Consider the following 20,879-nt stretch of genomic DNA (forward strand, 5'->3'; position numbering starts at 1 on the left):
GTAAGGGATGTAGTACTGTTGCAGAAGTGTGTGTGTTGTGATGTAAGGGATAGTACTGTTGCAGAGGGTGTGTGTTGTGATGTAAGGGATGTAGTACTGTTGCAGAGGGTGTGTGTTGTGATATAAGGATGTAGTACTGTTGCAGAGGGATGTAGTACTGTTGCAGATGGGTGTGTGTTGTGTTGTAAGGGATGTAGTACTGTTGCAGAGGGTGTGTGTTGTGTTGTAAGGGATGTAGTACTGTTGCAGAGGTGTGTGTTGTGTTGTAGTGATATAAAGGGATGTAGTACTGTTGCAGAGGGTGTGTGTTGTTGATATAAAGGGATGTAGTACTGTTGCAGAGGGTGTGTGTTGTGTTGTAAGGGATGTAGTACTGTTGCAGAGGTGTGTGTTGTGTTGTAAGGGATGTAGTACTGTTGCAGAGGTGTGTGTTGTTGTGATGTAAGGGATGTAGTACTGTTGCAGAGGTGTGTGTTGTGATGTAAGGGATGTAGTACTGTTGCAGAGGGTGTGTGTTGTGTTGTAAGGGATGTAGTACTGTTGCAGAGGGTGTGTGTTGTGTTGTAAGGGATGTAGTACTGTTGCAGCAGAAGGGTGTGTGTTGTGATATAAGGGATGTAGTACTGTTGCAGAGGGTGTGTGTTGTGATGTAAGGGATGTAGTACTGTTGCAGAAGGTGTGTGTTTGTGTTGTGATATAAGGGATGTAGTACTGTTGCAGAGGTGTGTGTTGTGATGTAAGGGATGTAGTACTGTTGCAGAGGTGTGTGTTGTGATGTAAGGGATGTAGTACTGTTGCAGAGGGTGTGTGTTGTGTTAAAGGGATGTAGTACTGTTGCAGAGGGTGTGTGTTGTGATATAAGGGATGTAGTACTGTTGCAGAGGTGTGTGTTGTGTTGTAAGGGATGTAGTACTGTTGCAGAGGTGTGTGTTGTGATTAAGGGATGTAGTACTGTTGTTGTTGTGATATAAGGGATGTAGTACTGTTGCAGAGGTGTGTGTTGTGATATAAGGGATGTAGTACTGTTGCAGAGGGTGTGTGTTGTGAGTGATATAAGGGATGTAGTACTGTTGCAGAGGTGTGTGTTGTGTGTGTACTGTGATGTGTGTTGTGGGATGTAGTACTGTTGCAGAGGTGTGTTGTGTTGTGATGTAAGGGATGTAGTACTGTTGCAGAGGGTGTGTGTTGTGTTGTAAGGGATGTAGTACTGTTGCAGAGGGTGTGTGTTGTGTTGTATAGGGATGTAGTACTGTTGCAGAGGGTGTGTGTTGTGATGTAAGGGATGTAGTACTGTTGCAGAGGTGTGTGTTGTGTTATAAGGGATGTAGTACTGTTGCAGAGGGTGTGTGTGTTGTGATGTAAGGGATGTAGTACTGTTGCAGAGGTGTGTGTTGTGTTGTGTGATATAGGGATGTAGTACTGTTGCAGAGGGTGTGTGTGTTGTGATATAAGGGATGTAGTACTGTTGCAGAGCAGGTGTGTGTTGTGATGTAAGGGATGTAGTACTGTTGCAGAGGGTGTGTGTTGTGATGTAAAGGGATGTAGTACTGTTGCAGAGGGTGTGTGTTGTGATGTAGGGATGTAGTACTGTTGCAGAGGGTGTGTGTTGTGTGTGATATAAGGGATGTAGTACTGTTGCAGAGGGTGTGTGTGTGTGTTGTGTTGTAAGGGATGTAGTACTGTTGCAGAGGTGTGTGTTGTGTTATAAGGGATGTAGTACTGTTGCAGAGGGTGTGTGTTGTTGTAGTTATAAGGGATGTAGTACTGTTGCAGAGAGGTGTGTGTTGTGATGTAAGGGATGTAGTACTGTTGCAGAGGGTGTGTGTTGTGTTGTAAGGGATGTAGTACTGTTGCAGAAGTGTGTTGTGTTTGTGATATGAGGGATGTAGTACTGTTGCAGAGGGTGTGTGTTGTGATGTAAGGGATGTAGTACTGTTGCAGAGGGTGTGTGTTGTGTTGTAAGGGATGTAGTACTGTTGCAGAGGGTGTGTGTTGTGATGTAAGGGATGTAGTACTGTTGCAGTGTGTGTTGTGTTGTGATAGGGATGTAGTACTGTTGCAGAAGGTGTGTGTTGTGTTGTAGTGATATAAGGGATGTAGTACTGTTGCAGAGGTGTGTGTTGTGATGTAAGGGATGTAGTACTGTTGCAGAAGGTGTGTTGTTTGTGTATGTAAGGGATGTAGTACTGTTGCAGAGGTGTGTGTTGTGTTGTAAGGGATGTAGTACTGTTGCAGAAGGTGTGTGTTGTGTTGTAGTGATATAAGTAGTACTGTTGCAGAGGTGTGTGTTGTGATGTAAGGGATGTAGTACTGTTGCAGAGGTGTGTGTTGTGTTGTAAGGGATGTACTGTTACTGTTGCAGAGGGTGTGTGTTGTGTGTTGTAAGGGATGTAGTACTGTTGCAGAAGGGTGTGTGTGTTGTGATATAAGGGATGTAGTACTGTTGCAGAGGGTGTGTGTTGTGATGTAAGGGATGTAGTACTGTTGCAGAGGTGTGTGTTGTGATGTAAGGGATGTAGTACTGTTGCAGAGAGGTGTGTGTTGTGTTGTAAAGGGATGTAGTACTGTTGCAGAGGGTGTGTGTTGTGTTGTAAGGGATGTAGTACTGTTGCAGAGGTGTGTGTTGTGTTTAAGGGATGTAGTACTGTTGCAGAGGTGTGTGTGTTGGATAAGGGTAGTACTGTTGCAGAAGGTGTGTTGTGATGTAAGGGATGTAGTACTGTTGCAGAGGGTGTGTGTTGTGATATAAGGGATGTAGTACTGTTGCAGAGGGTGTGTGTTGTGATGTAAAGGGATGTAGTACTGTTGCAGAGAGGTGTGTGTGTTGTGTAGTACTGTTAAGGGATGTAGTACTGTTGCAGAGGGTGTGTGTGTTGTGTTGTATATAAGGGATGTAGTACTGTTGCAGAGGTGTGTGTTGTGTTGTAAGGGATGTAGTACTGTTGCAGAGGTGTGTGTTGTGTTGTAAGGGATGTAGTACTGTTGCAGAGGTGTGTGTTTGTGATGTAGAGGATGTGTGTTACTGTTGTGTGTTTGATGTAAGGGATGTAGTACTGTTGCAGAGAGGTGTGTGTTGTGATGTAAGGGATGTAGTACTGTTGCAGAAGGGTGTGTGTTGTGATGTAAGGGATGTAGTACTGTTGCAGAGGTGTGTGTGTTGTGTTGTTGTGATGTAAGGGATGTAGTACTGTTGCAGAGGGTGTGTGTTGTGATGTAAGGGATGTAGTACTGTTGCAGAGGTGTGTGTTGTGTTGTAAAGGGATGTAGTACTGTTGCAGAGGGTGTGTGTTGTGATATAAGGGATGTAGTACTGTTGCAGAGAGGTGTGTGTTGTGTGATATAAGGGATGTAGTACTGTTGCAGAGGTGTGTGTTGTGTTGTAAGGGATGGATGTACTGTTGCAGAGGTGTGTGTTGTGTTGTAAGGGATGTAGTACTGTTGCAGAGTGTGTGTTGTTGTTGTGATGTAAAGGGATGTAGTACTGTTGCAGAGGTGTGTGTTGTGATGTAAAGGGATGTAGTACTGTTGCAGAAGGTGTGTGTTGTGATGTAAGGGATGTAGTACTGTTGCAGAGGGTGTGTGTTGTGATGTAAGGGATGTAGTACTGTTGCAGAGTGGTGTGTGTTGTGTTGTAAGGGATGCAGTACTGTTGCAGAGTGTGTGTGTTGTGTTGTAAGGGATGTAGTACTGTTGCAGAGGGTGTGTGTTGTGTTGTTGTGATGTAAGGGATGTAGTACTGTTGCAGAAGGTGTGTGTTGTGATGTAAAGGGATGTAGTACTGTTGCAGAGGTGTGTGTTGTGTTATAAGGGATGTAGTACTGTTGCAGAGATGTGTGTGTTGTGTTGTAGTGATATAAAGGATGTAGTACTGTTGCAGAGGTACTGTTGTGTGTTGTGTTATAAGGGATGTAGTACTGTTGCAGAGGGTGTGTGTTGTGATGTAAGGGATGTAGTACTGTTGCAGAGGGTGTGTGTTGTGTTGTAAGGGATGCAGTACTGTTGCAGAGGGTGTGTGTTGTGTTGTAAGGGATGTAGTACTGTTGCAGAGGGTGTGTGTTGTGATGTAAGGGATGTAGTACTGTTGCAGAGGGTGTGTGTTGTGATGTAAGGGATGTAGTACTGTTGCAGAGGGTGTGTGTTGTGATATAAGGGATGTAGTACTGTTGCAGAGGGTGTGTGTTGTGTTGTAGTGATATAAGGGATGTAGTACTGTTGCAGAGGGTGTGTGTTGTGTTGTAAGGGATTAGTACTGTTGCAGAGGTGTGTTGTGTTGTGTGTTGTGTTGTGTATAGGGATGTAGTACTGTTGCAGAGGGTGTGTGTTGTTGTTGTGATGATAAGGGATGTAGTACTGTTGCAGAGGTGTGTTGTTGTGATATAAGGGATGTAGTACTGTTGCAGAGTGTGTGTGTGTTGTGATGTAAGGGATGTAGTACTGTTGCAGAGTGGTGTGTGTTGTGATGTAAGGGATGTAGTACTGTTGCAGAGGGTGTGTGTTGTGTTATAAGGGATGTAGTACTGTTGCAGAGGGGTGTTGTGTTGTGTGATATAAGGGATGTAGTACTGTTGCAGAGTGTTGTGTGTGTGTTGTTGTGATGTAAGGGATGTAGTACTGTTGCAGAGGGTGTGTGTTGTGATGTAAGGGATGTAGTACTGTTGCAGAGGGTGTGTGTTGTGTTATAAGGGATGTAGTACTGTTGCAGAAGGTGTGTGTTGTGTTGTAGTGATATGGGGATGTAGTACTGTTGCAGAGGGTGTGTGTTGTGTTGTAAGGGATGAGTACTGTTGCAGAGGGTGTGTGTTGTGATGTAAGGGGATGTAGTACTGTTGCAGAGGGTGTGTGTTGTGTTATAAGGGATGTAGTACTGTTGCAGAGGTGTGTGTTGTGATATAAGGGATGTAGTACTGTTGCAGAGGTGTGTGTTGTGTTATAAGGGATGTAGTACTGTTGCAGAGGGTGTGTGTTGTGTTGTAAGGGATGTAGTACTGTTGCAGAGGGTGTGTGTTGTGATATAAGGGATGTAGTACTGTTGCAGAAGGTGTGTGTTGTTGTTGTGATATAAGGGATGTAGTACTGTTGCAGAGGGTGTGTGTTGTGATGTAAGGGATGTAGTACTGTTGCAGAGGTGTGTGTTGTGTTGTAAAGGGATGTAGTACTGTTGCAGAGATGGTGTTGTGTTGTAGTGATATAAGGGATGTAGTACTGTTGCAGAGGTGTGTGTTGTGTTGTGTAAGGGATGTAGTACTGTTGCAGAGGTGTGTGTTTGTGATGTAAGGGATGTAGTACTGTTGCAGAAGGGTGTGTGTTGTGTTACTGTTGCAGTAAGGGATAGTACTGTTGCAGAGGTGTGTGTTGTGATGTAAGGGATGTAGTACTGTTGCAGAGGTGTGTGTTTGTGTTGATATAAAGGGATGTAGTACTGTTGCAGAAGTGTGTGTTGTGATGTAAGGGATGTAGTACTGTTGCAGAGGTGTGTGTTGTGTTGTAAGGGATGCAGTACTGTTGCAGAGGTATGTGTTGTGTTTGATGATATAAGGGATGTAGTACTGTTGCAGAGGTGTGTGTTGTGATGTAAGGGATGTAGTACTGTTGCAGAGTGGTGTGTGTTGTGATATAAGGGATGTAGTACTGTTGCAGAGGGTGTGTGTTGTGTTATAAGGGATGTAGTACTGTTGCAGAGGTGTGTGTGTTGTGTTGTTGTGAGGGATGTAGTACTGTTGCAGAGGTGTGTGTGTTGTGATATAAGGGATGTAGTACTGTTGCAGAGGGTGTGTGTTGTGTTTGTGATGTAAGGGATGTAGTACTGTTGCAGAGGTGTGTGTTGTGTTGTAAGGGATGCAGTACTGTTGCAGAGGTGTGTTGTGTGTGTTGTTGTGATATAAGGGATGTAGTACTGTTGCAGAGGGTGTGTGTTGTGATGTAAGGGATGTAGTACTGTTGCAGAGGGTGTGTGTTGTGATGTAAGGGATGTAGTACTGTTGCAGAGGGTGTGTGTTGTGATGTAAGGGATGTAGTACTGTTGCAGAAAGTGTGTGTAGTACTGTTGTGTTGTTATATAAGGGATGTAAGTACTGTTGCAGAGGTGTGTGTTGTGTTGTAAGGGATGTAGTACTGTTGCAGAGGTGTGTGTTGTGTTGTAAGGGATGTAGTACTGTTGCAGAGAGGTGTGTGTTGTGTTGTAAGGGATGTAGTACTGGTGTGTGTTGTGTTGTAAGGGATTAGTACTGTTGCAGAGGGTGTGTGTTGTGTTGTAGTGATATAAAGGGATGTAGTACTGTTGCAGAGGGTGTGTGTTGTGATGTAAGGGATGTAGTACTGTTGCAGAAGGTGTGTGTTGTGTTATAAGGGATGTAGTACTGTTGCAGAGGGTGTGTGTTGTGTTATAAGGGATGCAGTACTGTTGCAGAGGGTGTGTTGTGTTGTTGTGATGTAAGGGATGTAGTACTGTTGCAGAGAGGTGTGTGTTGTGATGTAAGGGATGTAGTACTGTTGCAGAGGGTGTGTGTTGTGTTGTAAGGGATGTAGTACTGTTGCAGAGGGTGTGTGTTTGTGTTATAAGGGATGTAGTACTGTTGCAGAGGGTGTGTGTTGTTATGTAAGGGATGTAGTACTGTTGCAGAGGGTGTGTGTTGTGTTGTAAGGGATGTAGTACTGTTGCAGAGGTGTGTGTTGTGTTGTTAGTGATAAGGGATGTAGTACTGTTGCAGAGGTGTGTGTTGTGATGTAAGGGATGTAGTACTGTTGCAGAGGGTGTGTGTTGTGTTGTAAGGGATGTAGTACTGTTGCAGAGGGTGTGTGTTGTGTTGTAAGGGATGTAGTACTGTTGCAGAGGGTGTGTGTTGTGTTGTAAGGGATGTAGTACTGTTGCAGAGGTGTGTGTGTTGTGATGTAAGGGATGTAGTACTGTTGCAGAGGGTGTGTGTTGTGATGTAAGGGATGTAGTACTGTTGCAGAGGGTGTGTGTTGTGATGTAAGGGATGTAGTACTGTTGCAGAAGGTGTGTGTTGTGTTGTTGTGATGTAAGGGATGGAGTACTGTTGCAGAGGGTGTGTGTTGTGATGTAAGGGATGTAGTACTGTTGCAGAGGGTGTGTGTTGTGTTGTAAGGGATGTAGTACTGTTGCAGAGGGTGTGTGTTGTGTTGTAAGGGATGCAGTACTGTTGCAGAGGGTGTGTGTTGTGTTTGTGTAAGGGATGTAGTACTGTTGCAGAAGTGTGTGTTGTGTTGTGTGATGTAAGGGATGTAGTACTGTTGCAGAGGGTGTGTGTTGTGTTGTAAGGGATGTAGTACTGTTGCAGAAAGGTGTGTGTTGTGTTATAAGGGATGTAGTACTGTTGCAGAGGTGTGTGTTGTGTTGTAAGGGATGCAGTACTGTTGCAGAGGTGTGTGTTGTGTTGTTATTGATGAGGGGATGGAGTACTGTTGCAGAGGTGTGTGTTGTGATGTAAGGGATGTAGTACTGTTGCAGAGGGTGTGTGTTGTGTTGTAAGGGATGTAGTACTGTTGCAGAGGGTGTGTGTTGTGTTGTAAGGGATGTAGTACTGTTGCAGAGGGTGTGTGTTGTGATGTAAGGGATGTAGTACTGTTGCAGAGGGTGTGTGTTGTGATGTAAGGGATGTAGTACTGTTGCAGAAGGTGTGTGTTGTGTTGTTGTGATATAAGGGATGTAGTACTGTTGCAGAGGGTGTGTGTTGTGTTGTAAGGGATGTAGTACTGTTGCAGAGGGTGTGTGTTGTGTTGTAAGGGATGTAGTACTGTTGCAGAGGGTGTGTGTTGTGTTGTAAGGGATGTAGTACTGTTGCAGAGGGTGTGTGTTGTGTTGTAAGGGATGTAGTACTGTTGCAGAGGGTGTGTGTTGTGTTGTAAGGGATGCAGTACTGTTGCAGAGGGTGTGTGTTGTGATGTAGGGATGTGTACTGTTGCAGAGGTGTGTGTTGTGATGTAAGGGATAGTACTGTTGCAGAGGTGTGTGTTGTGATGTAAGGGATGTAGTACTGTTGCAGAGGTGTGTGTTGTGATGTTGTGAGGGATGTAGTACTGTTGCAGAGGTGTGTGTTGTGTTGTTGTGATGTAAGGGATGTAGTACTGTTGCAGAGGGTGTGTGTTGTGATGTAAGGGATGTAGTACTGTTGCAGAGGGTGTGTGTTGTGTTGTAAGGGATGTAGTACTGTTGCAGAGGGTGTGTGTTGTGTTGTGTGGGATGAGGGATGCAGTACTGTTGCAGAGGGTGTGTGTTTATGTAAGGGATGGAGTACTGTTGCAGAGGGTGTGTGTTGTGTTGTAAGGGATGCAGTACTGTTGCAGAGGGTGTGTGTTGTGTTTTAAGGGATGTAGTACTGTTGCAGAGGGTGTGTGTTGTGATATAAGGGATGTAGTACTGTTGCAGAGGGTGTGTGTTGTGATGTAAGGGATGGAGTAATGTTGCAGAGGGTGTGTGTTGTGATTTAAGGGATGCAGTACTGTTGCAGAGGGTGTGTGTTGTGATGTAAGGGATGTAGTACTGTTGCAGAGGGTGTGTGTTGTGTTGTAAGGGATGTAGTACTGTTGCAGAGGGTGTGTGTTGTGTTGTAAGGGATGTAGTACTGTTGCAGAGAGGTGTGTGTTAGGTTGTTGTGATGTAAGGGATGGAGTACTGTTGCAGAGGGTGTGTGTTGTGATGTAAGGGATGTAGTACTGTTGCAGAGGGTGTGTGTTGTGTTGTAAGGGATGTAGTACTGTTGCAGAGGGTGTGTGTTGTGATGTAAGGGATGTAGTACTGTTGCAGAGGGTGTGTGTTGTGTTGTAAGGGATGCAGTACTGTTGCAGAGGGTGTGTGTTGTGTTGTAAGGGATGTAGTACTGTTGCAGAGGGTGTGTGTTGGTTGTTGTGATGTAAGGGATGGAGTACTGTTGCAGAGGGTGTGTGTTGTGTTGTAAAGGGATGTAGTACTGTTGGGATGTAGTACTGTTGCAGAGGGTGTGTGTTGTGTTGTAAGGGATGTAGTACTGTTGCAGAGGTGTGTGTTGTGTTGTAGTGATAAGGGATGTAGTACTGTTGCAGAGGTGTGTGTTGTGTTGTATATGTAAGGGATGCAGTACTGTTGCAGAGGGTGTGTGTTGTGATGTAAGGGATGTAGTACTGTTGCAGAGGGTGTGTGTTGTGTTGTAAGGGATGCAGTACTGTTGCAGAGGTGTGTGTTGTGTGATGTAAGGGATGTAGTACTGTTGCAGAGGTGTGTGTTGTGATGTAAGGGATGTAGTACTGTTGCAGAGGGTGTGTTGTGGTGTGTGTTGTGTGTTGTATGTAAGGGATGCAGTACTGTTGCAGAGGGTGTGTGTTGTGTTGTGATGTAAGGGATGTAGTACTGTTGCAGAGGGTGTGTGTTAGGTTGTTGTGATGTAAGGGATGGAGTACTGTTGCAGAGGGTGTGTGTTGTGATGTAAGGGATGTAGTACTGTTGCAGAGTGTGTTGTTGTGATGTAAGGGATGTAGTACTGTTGCAGAGGGTGTGTGTTGTGATGTAAGGGATGTAGTACTGTTGCAGAGGGTGTGTGTTGTGTTGTAAGGGATGTAGTACTGTTGCAGAGGGTGTGTGTTGTGTTGTAAGGGATGTAGTACTGTTGCAGAGGGTGTGTGTTGTGTTGTAAGGGATGTAGTACTGTTGCAGAGGGTGTGTGTTGTGTTGTAAGGGATGTAGTACTGTTGCAGAGGGTGTGTGTTGTGATATAAGGGATGTAGTACTGTTGCAGAGGTGTGTGTTGTGATGTAAGGGATGTAGTACTGTTGCAGAGGGTGTGTGTTGTGATGTAAGGGATGTAGTACTGTTGCAGAGGGTGTGTGTTGTGATGTAAGGGATGTAGTACTGTTGCAGAAGGTGTGTGTTGTGTTGTAAGGGATGTAGTACTGTTGCAGAAGGTGTGTGTTGTGTTGTTGTGATGTAAGGGATGGAGTACTGTTGCAGAGGTGTGTGTTGTGATGTAAGGGATGTAGTACTGTTGCAGAGGGTGTGTGTTGTGTTGTAAGGGTAGTACTGTTGCAGAGGGATGTGTTACTGTTGCAGAGGATGTGTACTGTTGCAGAGGGTGTGTTGTGATAAGGGATGTAGTACTGTTGCAGAGGGTGTGTGTTGTGTTGTAAGGGATGTAGTACTGTTGCAGAGGGTGTGTGTTGTGTTGTAAGGGATGTAGTACTGTTGCAGAGGGTGTGTGTTGTGTTGTAGGGATGATAAGTACTGTTGCAGTACTGTTGCAGAGGTGTGTGTTAGGTTGTTGATAAGGGGATAGTACTGTTGCAGAGGGTGTGTGTTGTGATGTAAGGGATGTAGTACTGTTGCAGAGGGTGTGTGTTGTGTTGTAAGGGATGTAGTACTGTTGCAGAGAATGTGTGTTGTGTTGTGATATGTAAGGGATGTAGTACTGTTGCAGAGGGTGTGTGTTGTGTTGTAAGGGATAGTACTGTTGCAGAGGGTGTGTGTTGTGATGTAAGGGATGTAGTACTGTTGCAGAGGGTGTGTGTTGTGTTGTAAGGGATGCAGTACTGTTGCAGAGGGTGTGTGTTGTGTTGTAATGGATGTAGTACTGTTGCAGAGGTTGTGTGCTGTGATGTAAGGGATGTAGTACTGTTGCAGAGGGTGTGTGTTGTGTTGTAAGGGATGCAGTACTGTTGCAGAGGGTGTGTGTTGTGTTGTAAGGGATGTAGTACTGTTGCAGAGGGTGTGTGTGTGTGTTGTGATGTAAGGGATGGAGTACTGTTGCAGAGGGTGTGTGTTGTGATGTAAGGGATGTAGTACTGTTGCAGAAGGTGTGTGTTGTGTTGTTGTGATGTAAGGGATGGAGTACTGTTGCAGAGGGTGTGTGTTGTGATGTAAGGGATGTAGTACTGTTGCAGAGGGTGTGTGTTGTGTTGTAAGGGATGTAGTACTGTTGCAGAGGGTGTGTGTTGTGTTGTAAGGGATGTAGTACTGTTGCAGAGGGTGTGTGTTGTGTTGTAAGGGATGTAGTACTGTTGCAGAGGGTGTGTGTTGTGTGATGTAAGGGATGTAGTACTGTTGCAGAGTGTGTGTTGTGTTGTGATGTAAGGGATGTAGTACTGTTGCAGAGGTGTGTGTGTTGTGATGATGTACTGGGATGTAGTACTGTTGCAGAAGGGTGTGTGTTGTGATGTAAGGGATGTAGTACTGTTGCAGAGGGATGTGTACTGTTTGTGTGTAGTGATATGAGGGATGTAGTACTGTTGCAGAAGGTGTGTGTTGTGTTGTTGTGATGTAAGGGATGGAGTACTGTTGCAGAGGGTGTGTGTTGTGATGTAAGGGATGTAGTACTGTTGCAGAGGGTGTGTGTTGTGTTTTAAGGGATGTAGTACTGTTGCAGAGGGTGTGTGTTGTGTTGTAAGGGATGTAGTACTGTTGCAGAGGGTGTGTGTTGTGATGTAAGGGATGTAGTACTGTTGCAGAGGGTGTGTGTTGTGTTGTAAGGGATGCAGTACTGTTGCAGAGGGTGTGTGTTGTGTTGTAAGGGATGCAGTACTGTTGCAGAGGGTGTGTGTTGTGTTGTAAGGGATGTAGTACTGTTGCAGAGGTTGTGTGTTGTGATGTAAGGGATGTAGTACTGTTGCAGAGGGTGTGTGTTGTGTTTGTAAGGGATGCAGTACTGTTGCAGAGGGTGTGTGTTGTGATGTAAGGGATGTAGTACTGTTGCAGAGGTGTGTGTGTGTAAGGGATGTGTGTGTTGTGTTGTAAGGGATGCAGTACTGTTGCAGAGGGTGTGTGTTGTGTTGTAAGGGATGTAGTACTGTTGCAGAGGGTGTGTGTTAGGTTGTTGTGATGTAAGGGATGTAGTACTGTTGCAGAGGGTGTGTGTTGTGATGTAAGGGATGTAGTACTGTTGCAGAGGGTGTGTGTTGTGATGTAAGGGATGTAGTACTGTTGCAGAGGGTGTGTGTTGTGGTGTAAGGGATGTAGTACTGTTGCAGAGGGTGTGTGTTGTGTTGTAAGGGATGCAGTACTGTTGCAGAGGGTGTGTGTTGTGTTGTAAGGGATGTAGTACTGTTGCAGAGGGTGTGTGTTAGGTTGTTGGGATGTAAGGGATGGAGTACTGTTGCAGAGGGTGTGTGTTGTGATGTAAGGGATGTAGTACTGTTGCAAAGGGTGTGTGTTGTGTTGTAAGGGATGTAGTACTGTTGCAGAGGATGTGTGTTGTGTTGTAGTGATATGAGGGATGTAGTACTGTTGCAGAGGGTGTGTGTTGTGTTGTAAGGGATGCAGTACTGTTGCAGAGGGTGTGTGTTGTGATGTAAGGGATGTAGTACTGTTGCAGAGGGTGTGTGTTGTGTTGTAAGGGATGTAGTACTGTTGCAGAGGGTGTGTGTTGTGTTGTAAGGGATGTAGTACTGTTGCAGAGGTGTGTGTTGTGATGTAAGGGATGTAGTACTGTTGCAGAGGGTGTGTGTTGTGTTGTAAGGGATGCAGTACTGTTGCAGAGGGTGTGTGTTGTGTTGTAAGGGATGTAGTACTGTTGCAGAGGGTGTGTGTTAGGTTGTTGTGATGTAAGGGATGGAGTACTGTTGCAGAGGGTGTGTTGTGTTGTATGGGATGTAGTACTGTTGCAGAGGGTGTGTGTTGTGATGTAAGGGATGTAGTACTGTTGCAGAGGGTGTGTGTTGTGTTGTATGGGGATGTAGTACTGTTGCAGAGGTGTGTGTTGTGTTGTAGGGATGTAGTACTGTTGCAGAGGGATGTAGTACTGTTGCAGAGGGTGTGTGTTGTGTTGTAAGGGATGTAGTACTGTTGCAGAGGGTGTGTGTTGTGATGTAAGGGATGTAGTACTGTTGCAGAGGGTGTGTTGTGTGTGTGATGTAAGGGATGTAGTACTGTTGCAGAGGGTGGTGTTGTGTGTTGTGATGTTAAGGGATGGAGTACTGTTGCAGAGGTGTGTGTTGTGTGATGTAAGGGATGTAGTACTGTTGCAGAGGGTGTGTGTTGTGTTGTAAGGGATGTAGTACTGTTGCAGAGGGTGTGTGTTGTGTTGTAAGGGATGTAGTACTGTTGCAGAGGGTGTGTGTTGTGTTGTAAGGGATGTAGTACTGTTGCAGAGGGTGTGTGTTGTGTTGTAAGGGATGTAGTACTGTTGCAGAGGTGTGTGTGTGTTGTGATGTAAGGGATGGAGTACTGTTGCAGAGGTGTGTGTTGTGTTGTAAGGGATGTAGTACTGTTGCAGAGGGTGTGTGTTGTGTTGTAAGGGATGTAGTACTGTTGCAGAGGGTGTGTGTTGTGATGTAAGGGATGTAGTTACTGTTGTTGATGAAGGGATGTGTGTACTGTGTTGTTGTGTTGTAATGTAAGGATGAGTACTGTTGCAGAGGGTGTGTGTTGTGTTGTAAGGGATGTAGTACTGTTGCAGAGGGTGTGTGTTGTGTTGTAAGGGATGTAGTACTGTTGCAGAGGGTGTGTGTTGTGATGTAAGGGATGTAGTACTGTTGCAGAGGGTGTGTGTTGTGATGTAAGGGATGTAGTACTGTTGCAGAGGGTGTGTGTTGTGTTGTAAGGGATGCAGTACTGTTGCAGAGGGTGTGTGTTGTGTTGTAAGGGATGTAGTACTGTTGGGGTGTGTTGCAGAGGTTGTTGTGATGTAAGGGATGTAGTACTGTTGCAGAGGGTGTGTGTTGTGATGTAAGGGATGTAGTACTGTTGCAGAGGGTGTGTGTTGTGTTGTAAGGGATGTAGTACTGTTGCAGAGGGTGTGTGTTGTGTTGTAGTGATATGAGGGATGTAGTACTGTTGCAGAGGGTGTGTGTTGTGTTGTAAGGGATGCAGTACTGTTGCAGAGGGTGTGTGTTGTGATGTAAGGGATGTAGTACTGTTGCAGAGGTGTGTGTTGTGTTGTAAGGGATGTAGTACTGTTGCAGAGGGTGTGTGTTGTGTTGTAAGGGATGCAGTACTGTTGCAGAGGGTGTGTGTTGTGATGTAAGGGATGTAGTACTGTTGCAGAGGGTGTGTGTTGTGTTGTAAGGGATGCAGTACTGTTGCAGAGGGTGTGTGTTGTGTTGTAAGGGATGTAGTACTGTTGCAGAGGTGTGTGTTGTGATTAGGATGTGTACTGTTGTTGTGTTGTTGTGAGGTGGGATGGAGTACTGTTGCAGAGGGTGTGTGTTGTGATGTAAGGGATGAGTACTGTTGCAGAGGTGTGTGTTGTGTTGTTGTGATAAGGGATGTAGTACTGTTGCAGAGGGTGTGTGTTGTGATGTAAGGGATGTAGTACTGTTGCAGAGGGTGTGTGTTGTGTTGTAAGGGATGCAGTACTGTTGCAGAGGGTGTGTGTTGTGTTGTAAGGGATGTAGTACTGTTGCAGAGGGTGTGTGTTGTTGTAGTGAAATGAGGGATGTAGTACTGTTGCAGAGGGTGTGTGTTGTGGAGGGATGTAGTACTGTTGCAGAGGGTGTGTGTTGTGTTGTAAGGGATGCAGTACTGTTGCAGAGGGTGTGTGTTGTGTTGTAAGGGATGTAGTACTGTTGCAGAGGGTGTGTGTTGTGATGTAAGGGATGTAGTACTGTTGCAGAGGGTGTGTGTTGTGTTGTAAGGGATGTAGTACTGTTGCAGAGGGTGTGTGTTGTGATGTAAGGGATGTAGTACTGTTGCAGAGGGTGTGTGTTGTGATGTAAGGGATGTAGTACTGTTGCAGAGGGTGTGTGTTGTGATGTAAGGGATGTAGTACTGTTGCAGAGGGTGTGTGTTGTGTTGTAAGGGATGTAGTACTGTTGCAGAGGGTGTGTGTTGTGTTGTAAGGGATGCAGTACTGTTGCAGAGAGGGTGTGTGTTGTTGATGTAAGGGATGTAGTACTGTTGCAGAGGGTGTGTGTTGTGTTTGTGATGTAAGGGATGTAGTACTGTTGCAGAGGGTGTGTGTTGTGTTGTGTAAGGGATGTAGTACTGTTGCAGAGGGTGTGTGTTGTGTTGTAGGGATGTAGTACTGTTGCAGAGGTGTGTTGTGTTGTGATGATAAGGGATGTAGTACTGTTGCAGAGGGTGTGTGTTGTGTTGTAAGGGATGTAGTACTGTTGCAGAGGGTGTGTGTTGTGTTGTAAGGGATGTAGTACTGTTGCAGAGGGTGTGTGTTGTGTTGTAAGGGATGTAGTACTGTTGCAGAGGGTGTGTGTTGTGTTGTAAGGGATGTAGTACTGTTGCAGAGTGTGTGTGTGTGTTGTAGTACTGTTGCAGAAGGGATGTAAGGGAGTACTGTTGCAGAGGGTGTGTGTTTGTGATGTAAGGGATGTAGTACTGTTGCAGAGGGTGTGTGTTGTGATGTAAGGGATGTAGTACTGTTGCAGAGGGTGTGTGTTGTGATGTAAGGGATGTAGTACTGTTGCAGAGGTGTGTGTTGTGTTTGTTAGGGATGTAGTACTGTTGCAGAGGTGTGTGTTGTGTTGTAAGGGATGTAGTACTGTTGCAGAGGGTGTGTGTGTTGTGTTGGATTGTACTGTTGCAGAGGGTGTGTGTGTTGTGATGTAAGGGATGTAGTACTGTTGCAGAGGGTGTGTGTTGTGATGTAAGGGATGTAGTACTGTTGCAGAGGGTGTGTGTTGTGTTGTAAGGGATGTAGTACTGTTGCAGAGGATGTGTGTTGTGTTTGTGATATGAGGGATGTAGTACTGTTGCAGAGGGTGTGTGTTGTGTGTAAGGGATGCAGTACTGTTGCAGAGGGTGTGTGTTGTGATGTAAGGGATGTAGTACTGTTGCAGAGGTGTGTGTGTGTGATGTAAGGGATGTACTGTTGCAGAGGGTGTGTGGGATGTAAGGAGTACTGTTGCAGAGGGTGTGTGTTGTGTTGTAAGGGATGTAGTACTGTTGCAGAGGGTGTGTGTTGTGATGTAAGGGATGTAGTACTGTTGCAGAGGGTGTGTGTTGTGTTGTAAGGGATGCAGTACTGTTGCAGAGGGTGTGTGTTGTGATGTAAGGGATGTAGTACTGTTGCAGAGGTTGTGTGTTGTGATGTAAGGGATGTAGTACTGTTGCAGAGGGTGTGTGTTGTGATGTAAGGGATGTAGTACTGTTGCAGAGGGTGTGTGTTGTGTTGTAAGGGATGCAGTACTGTTGCAGAGGGTGTGTGTTGTGTTGTTGTGATGTAAGGGATGTAGTACTGTTGCAGAGGGTGTGTGTTGTGATGTAAGGGATGTAGTACTGTTGCAGAGGGTGTGTGTTGTGTTGTAAGGGATGTAGTACTGTTGCAGAGGGTGTGTGTTGTGATGTAAGGGATGTAGTACTGTTGCAGAGGGTGTGTGTTGTGTTGTAGTGATATAAGGGATGTAGTACTGTTGCAGAGGGTGTGTTGTGTTGTGATGCAGAGGGTGTGTGTTGGATGTAGTACTGTTGCAGAGAGGTGTGTGTTGTGTTGTAAGGGATGTAGTACTGTTGCAGAGGGTGTAGTGTTGTGTTGTTGTGATGTAGGGGATGTGAGTACTGTTGCAGAGGGTGTGTGTTGTGATGTAGAGGGATGTAGTACTGTTGCAGAGGGTGTGTGTGTGATGTAAGGGATGTAGTACTGTTGCAGAAGGTGTGTGTTGGGATGTATAAGGGAGTGACTGTTGCAGACGGAGTGTGTGTTGTGATGTGAGGGATGTAGTACTGTTGCAGAGGGTGTGTGTTGTGATGTAAGGGATGTAGTACTGTTGCAGAGGGTGTGTGTTGTGTTGTAAGGGATGTAGTACTGTTGCAGAGGGTGTGTGTTGTGATGTAAGGGATGTAGTACTGTTGCAGAGGGTGTGTGTTGTGTTGTAGTGATATAAGGGATGTAGTACTGTTGCAGAGGGTGTGTGTTGTGATGTAAGGGATGTAGTACTGTTGCAGAGGGTGTGTGTTGTGTTGTAGTGATATAAGGGATGTAGTACTGTTGCAGAGGGTGTGTGTTGTGATAGTGAAGGGATGTAGTACTGTTGCAGAGGGTGTGTGTTGTGTTGTAAGGGATGTAGTACTGTTGCAGAGGGTGTGTGTGTTGTAAGGGATGTAGTACTGTTGCAGAGGGTGTGTGTTGTGTTGTGTTGCAGATGTAAGGGATGTAGTACTGTTGCAGAGGGTGTGTGTTGTGTTGTAAGGGATGTAGTACTGTTGCAGAGGGTGTGTGTTGTGTTGTAAGGGATGTAGTACTGTTGCAGAGGGTGTGTGTTGTGTTGTAAGGGATGTAGTACTGTTGCAGAGGGTGTGTGTTGTGTTGTAAGGGATGTAGTACTGTTGCAGAGGGTGTGTGTTGTGTTGTAAGGGATGTAGTACTGTTGCAGAGGGTGTGTGTTGTGTTGTAAGGGATGTAGTACTGTTGCAGAGGGTGTGTGTTGTGTTGTAGTGATATGAGGGATGTAGTACTGTTGCAGAGGGTGTGTGTTGTGTTGTAAGGGATGTAGTACTGTTGCAGAGGGTGTGTGTTGTGTTGTAAGGGATGTAGTACTGTTGCAGAGGGTGTGTGTTGTGATGTAAGGGATGTAGTACTGTTGCAGAGGGTGTGTGTTGTGATGTAAGGGTGTACTGTTGCAGAGGGTGTGTGTTGTGTTGTAGGGATAGTACTGTTGCAGAGGGTGTGTGTTGTTGTTGTAAGGGATGTAGTACTGTTGCAGAGGATGTGTACTGTTGCAGAGGGTGTGTGTTGTGTTGTAGGGATGTAGTACTGTTGCAGAGGGTGTGTGTTGTGTTATGTAAGGGATGTAGTACTGTTGCAGAGGGTGTGTGTTTGATGTAAGGGATGTAGTACTGTTGCAGAGGGTGTGTGTTGTGTTGTAAGGGATGTAGTACTGTTGCAGAGGGTGTGTGTGTGTTGTAGTGATGTAAGGGATGTAGTACTGTTGCAGAGGGTGTGTGTTGTGTGTGATGTAAGGGATGTAGTTGTAAGGGATGTAGTACTGTTGCAGAGGGTGTGTGTTGTGTTGTAAGGGATGCAGTACTGTTGCAGAGGTGTGTGTTGTGTTGTAAGGGATGTAGTACTGTTGCAGAGGGTGTGTGTTGTGATGTAAGGGATGTAGTACTGTTGCAGAGGGTGTGTGTTTGTTGTAGGTGTAAGGGATGTAGTACTGTTGCAGAGGGTGTACTGTTGCAGAGGGTGTAAGGGATGTAGTACTGTTGCAGAGGGTGTGTGTGTTTGGATGTAGTACTGTTGCAGAGGGTGTGTGTTGTGTTGATATGGGATGCAGTACTGTTGCAGAGGTGTGTGTTGTGATGTTGTACTGTTGCAGAGGGTGTGTGTTACTGTTGCAGAGGATGCAGTACTGTTGTGTGTTGTGTTGTAAGGGATGTAGTACTGTTGCAGAGGGTGTGTGTTGTGTTGTAGTGATATGAGGGATGTAGTACTGTTGCAGAGGGTGTGTGTTGTGATGTAAGGGATGTAGTACTGTTGCAGAGGGTGTGTGTTGTGTTGTAAGGGATGTAGTACTGTTGCAGAGGGTGTGTGTTGTGTTGTAAGGGATGTAGTACTGTTGCAGAGGGTGTGTGTTGTGTTGTAGTGATATAAGGGATGTAGTACTGTTGCAGAGGGTGTGTGTTGTGATGTAAGGGATGTAGTACTGTTGCAGAAGGTGTGTGTTGTGTTGTAGTGATATAAGGGATGTAGTACTGTTGCAGAGGGTGTGTGTTGTGATATAAGGGATGTAGTACTGTTGCAGAGGGTGTGTGTTGTGATGTAAGGGATGTAGTACTGTTGCAGAAGGTGTGTGTTGTGTTGTAGTGATATAAGGGATGTAGTACTGTTGCAGAGGGTGTGTGTTGTGATGTAAGGGATGTAGTACTGTTGCAGAGGGTGTGTGTTGTGATGTAAGGGATGTAGTACTGTTGCAGAGGGTGTGTGTTGTGATGTAAGGGATGTAGTACTGTTGCAGAGGGTGTGTGTTGTGATGTAAGGGATGTAGTACTGTTGCAGAGGGTGTGTGTTGTGATGTAAGGGATGTAGTACTGTTGCAGAGGGTGTTTGTTGTGATGTAAGGGATGCAGTACTCTAGCAGTGACTGTTGTTTTGTAGTGACTTAAGGGCTGTCGTCTAGCAGTATGTTGGTTGTATATGTTACAGTGACGTGAGGGCTGTAGTGGCGTGAAGGCTTTAGTGACGAGAGGGCTGTAGCGACGTGAGGGCTGTAGTGACTTGAGGGCTGTAGCGACGAGAGGGCTGTAGTGACATGAGGGCTGTAGTGATGAGAGGGCTGTAGTGACGAGAGGGCTGTAGTGACGTAAGGGCTGTAGTGACTTGAGGGCTATAGGGATGTGAGGGCTGTAGTGACGTGAGGGCTGTGGTGACGTGACGGCTGTAGTGACGAGAGGGCTGTAGTGACTTGAGGGCTATAGTGATGTGAGGGCTGTTGTGACGTGAGGGCTGTAGTGGCGAGAGGGATGTAGTGACGAGAGGGCTGTAGTGACATGAGGGCTGTAGTGATGTGAGGGATGTAGTGACGTGAGGGCTGTAGTGACGTGAGGGCTGTAGTGACGTGAGGGATGTAGTGACTTGAGGGATGTAGTGATGTGAGGGCTGTAGTGACGTGAGGGATGTAGTGACGTGAGGGCTGTAGTGACGTGAGGGCTGTAGTGACGTGAGGGCTTTAGTGGCGTGAGGGCTGTAGTGACGTGAGGGCTCTAGTGGCGTGAGGGCTGTGGTGTCGTGAGGGCTGTGGTGACATGAGGGCTGTGGTTACGTGAGGGCTGTAGTAACATGAGGGCTGTAGTGACGTGAGGGCTGTAGTGATGTGAGGGATGTAGTGACGTGAGGGCTGTAGTGACATGAGGGCTGTAGTGACGTGAGGGCTGTAGTGGCGTGAGGGCTGTAGTGGCGTGATGGCTGTGGTGACATGAGGGCTGTGGTGACGTGAGGGCTGTAGTGACATGAGGGCTGTAGTGACGTGAGGGCTGTAGTGGCGTGACGGCTGTAGTGGCGTGAGGGCTGTGGTCACATGAGGGCTGTAGTGACGTGAGGGCTGTAGTTACGTGAGGGCTGTAGTGACGTGAATGCTGGAGTGACGTGAAGGCTGTAGTGACGTGATGGTTGTTGTGACTTGAGGGTAGTAGTACTTAAGCAGACTGTAGTTCTTCAGTGGTATGTAGTTTGTATATGTTGTAATGATGTGGTGAGGTGAGGGCTGTTGTATACACTGAGTGCACATAACTTTAGGAACATCTGCTCTTTCTGTGACAGACTGACCAGGGGAATCCCTTATTGATGCCACCTGTTAAATCCAGTCCAATCAGTGTAGATGAAGTGGAGGACACAGGTTAAAGAAGGATTTTTAAGCCTCGAGGCAATTGAGACATGGATTGTGTGTGTGCAATTCAGAAGGTGAATGGGCAAGACAAAATATTAAAGTGCCTTTGAACAGGGTATGGTAGTAGATGGCAGGCACACCGATTTGTGTCAAGAACTACAAATCTGCTGGGGGGTTTTCGCGCTCAACAGTTTGCTGTGTGTATGAAGAATGCTCCACCATCCAAAGGATATCCAGACAACTTGACACAACGGGAAGCATTGGAGTCAACATGGGCCAACATCCCTGTGTAATGCTTTCGACACCTTGTAGAATCTATGCCCCGATGTGAGGGCAAAAGGGGTTTTGCAAAAGGAGGTGCAATTCAGTGTATTGAGCTCCCTTCTGCGTTCCTGCTCTTTCCCTTCTGTCTTTCCTTCTGCGTTCCTGCTCTTTCCCTTCTGTCTTTCCTTCTGCGTTCCTGCTCTTTCCCTTCTGTCTTTCCTTCTTCGTTCCTGCTCTTTCCCTTCTGTCTTTCCTTCTGCGTTCCTGCTCTTTCCCTTCTGTCTTTCCTTCTGCGTTCCTGCTCTTTCCCTTCTGTCTTTCCTTCTGCGTTCCTGCTCTTTCCCTTCTGTCTTTCCTTCTGCGTTCCTGCTCTTTCCCTTCTGTCTTTCCTTCTTCGTTCCTGCTCTTTCCCTTCTGTCTTT

The 20,879-nt window shown here is 46.0% G+C and overlaps 1 long non-coding RNA gene across 3 annotated transcripts; it reads left to right on the plus strand.

The window, feature by feature from the left end:
• Positions 1 to 6,880: 6,880 nt before the first annotated feature.
• LOC127908274 (uncharacterized) lies at positions 6,881 to 14,338 on the plus strand. Of its 3 annotated transcripts, XR_008066532.1 has the most exons (9): positions 6,881 to 7,180; positions 8,607 to 8,808; positions 9,895 to 9,942; positions 10,738 to 10,869; positions 11,221 to 11,555; positions 11,780 to 12,377; positions 13,672 to 13,843; positions 13,884 to 14,047; positions 14,245 to 14,328. It is a non-coding gene; the product is annotated as an uncharacterized LOC127908274 (long non-coding RNA). The 3 variants fall into 3 exon arrangements; XR_008066533.1 differs by lacking the exon at positions 13,884 to 14,047 and having other exon boundaries at positions 14,245 to 14,338; XR_008066534.1 differs by lacking the exons at positions 13,672 to 13,843; positions 13,884 to 14,047; positions 14,245 to 14,328 and adding an exon at positions 12,378 to 12,579 and having other exon boundaries at positions 11,780 to 12,255.
• Positions 14,339 to 20,879: the final 6,541 nt, after the last annotated feature.

This window comes from Oncorhynchus keta, chromosome 17 (genome assembly GCF_023373465.1).
Source record: "Oncorhynchus keta strain PuntledgeMale-10-30-2019 chromosome 17, Oket_V2, whole genome shotgun sequence".
Classification (NCBI taxonomy): domain Eukaryota; kingdom Metazoa; phylum Chordata; class Actinopteri; order Salmoniformes; family Salmonidae; genus Oncorhynchus; species Oncorhynchus keta.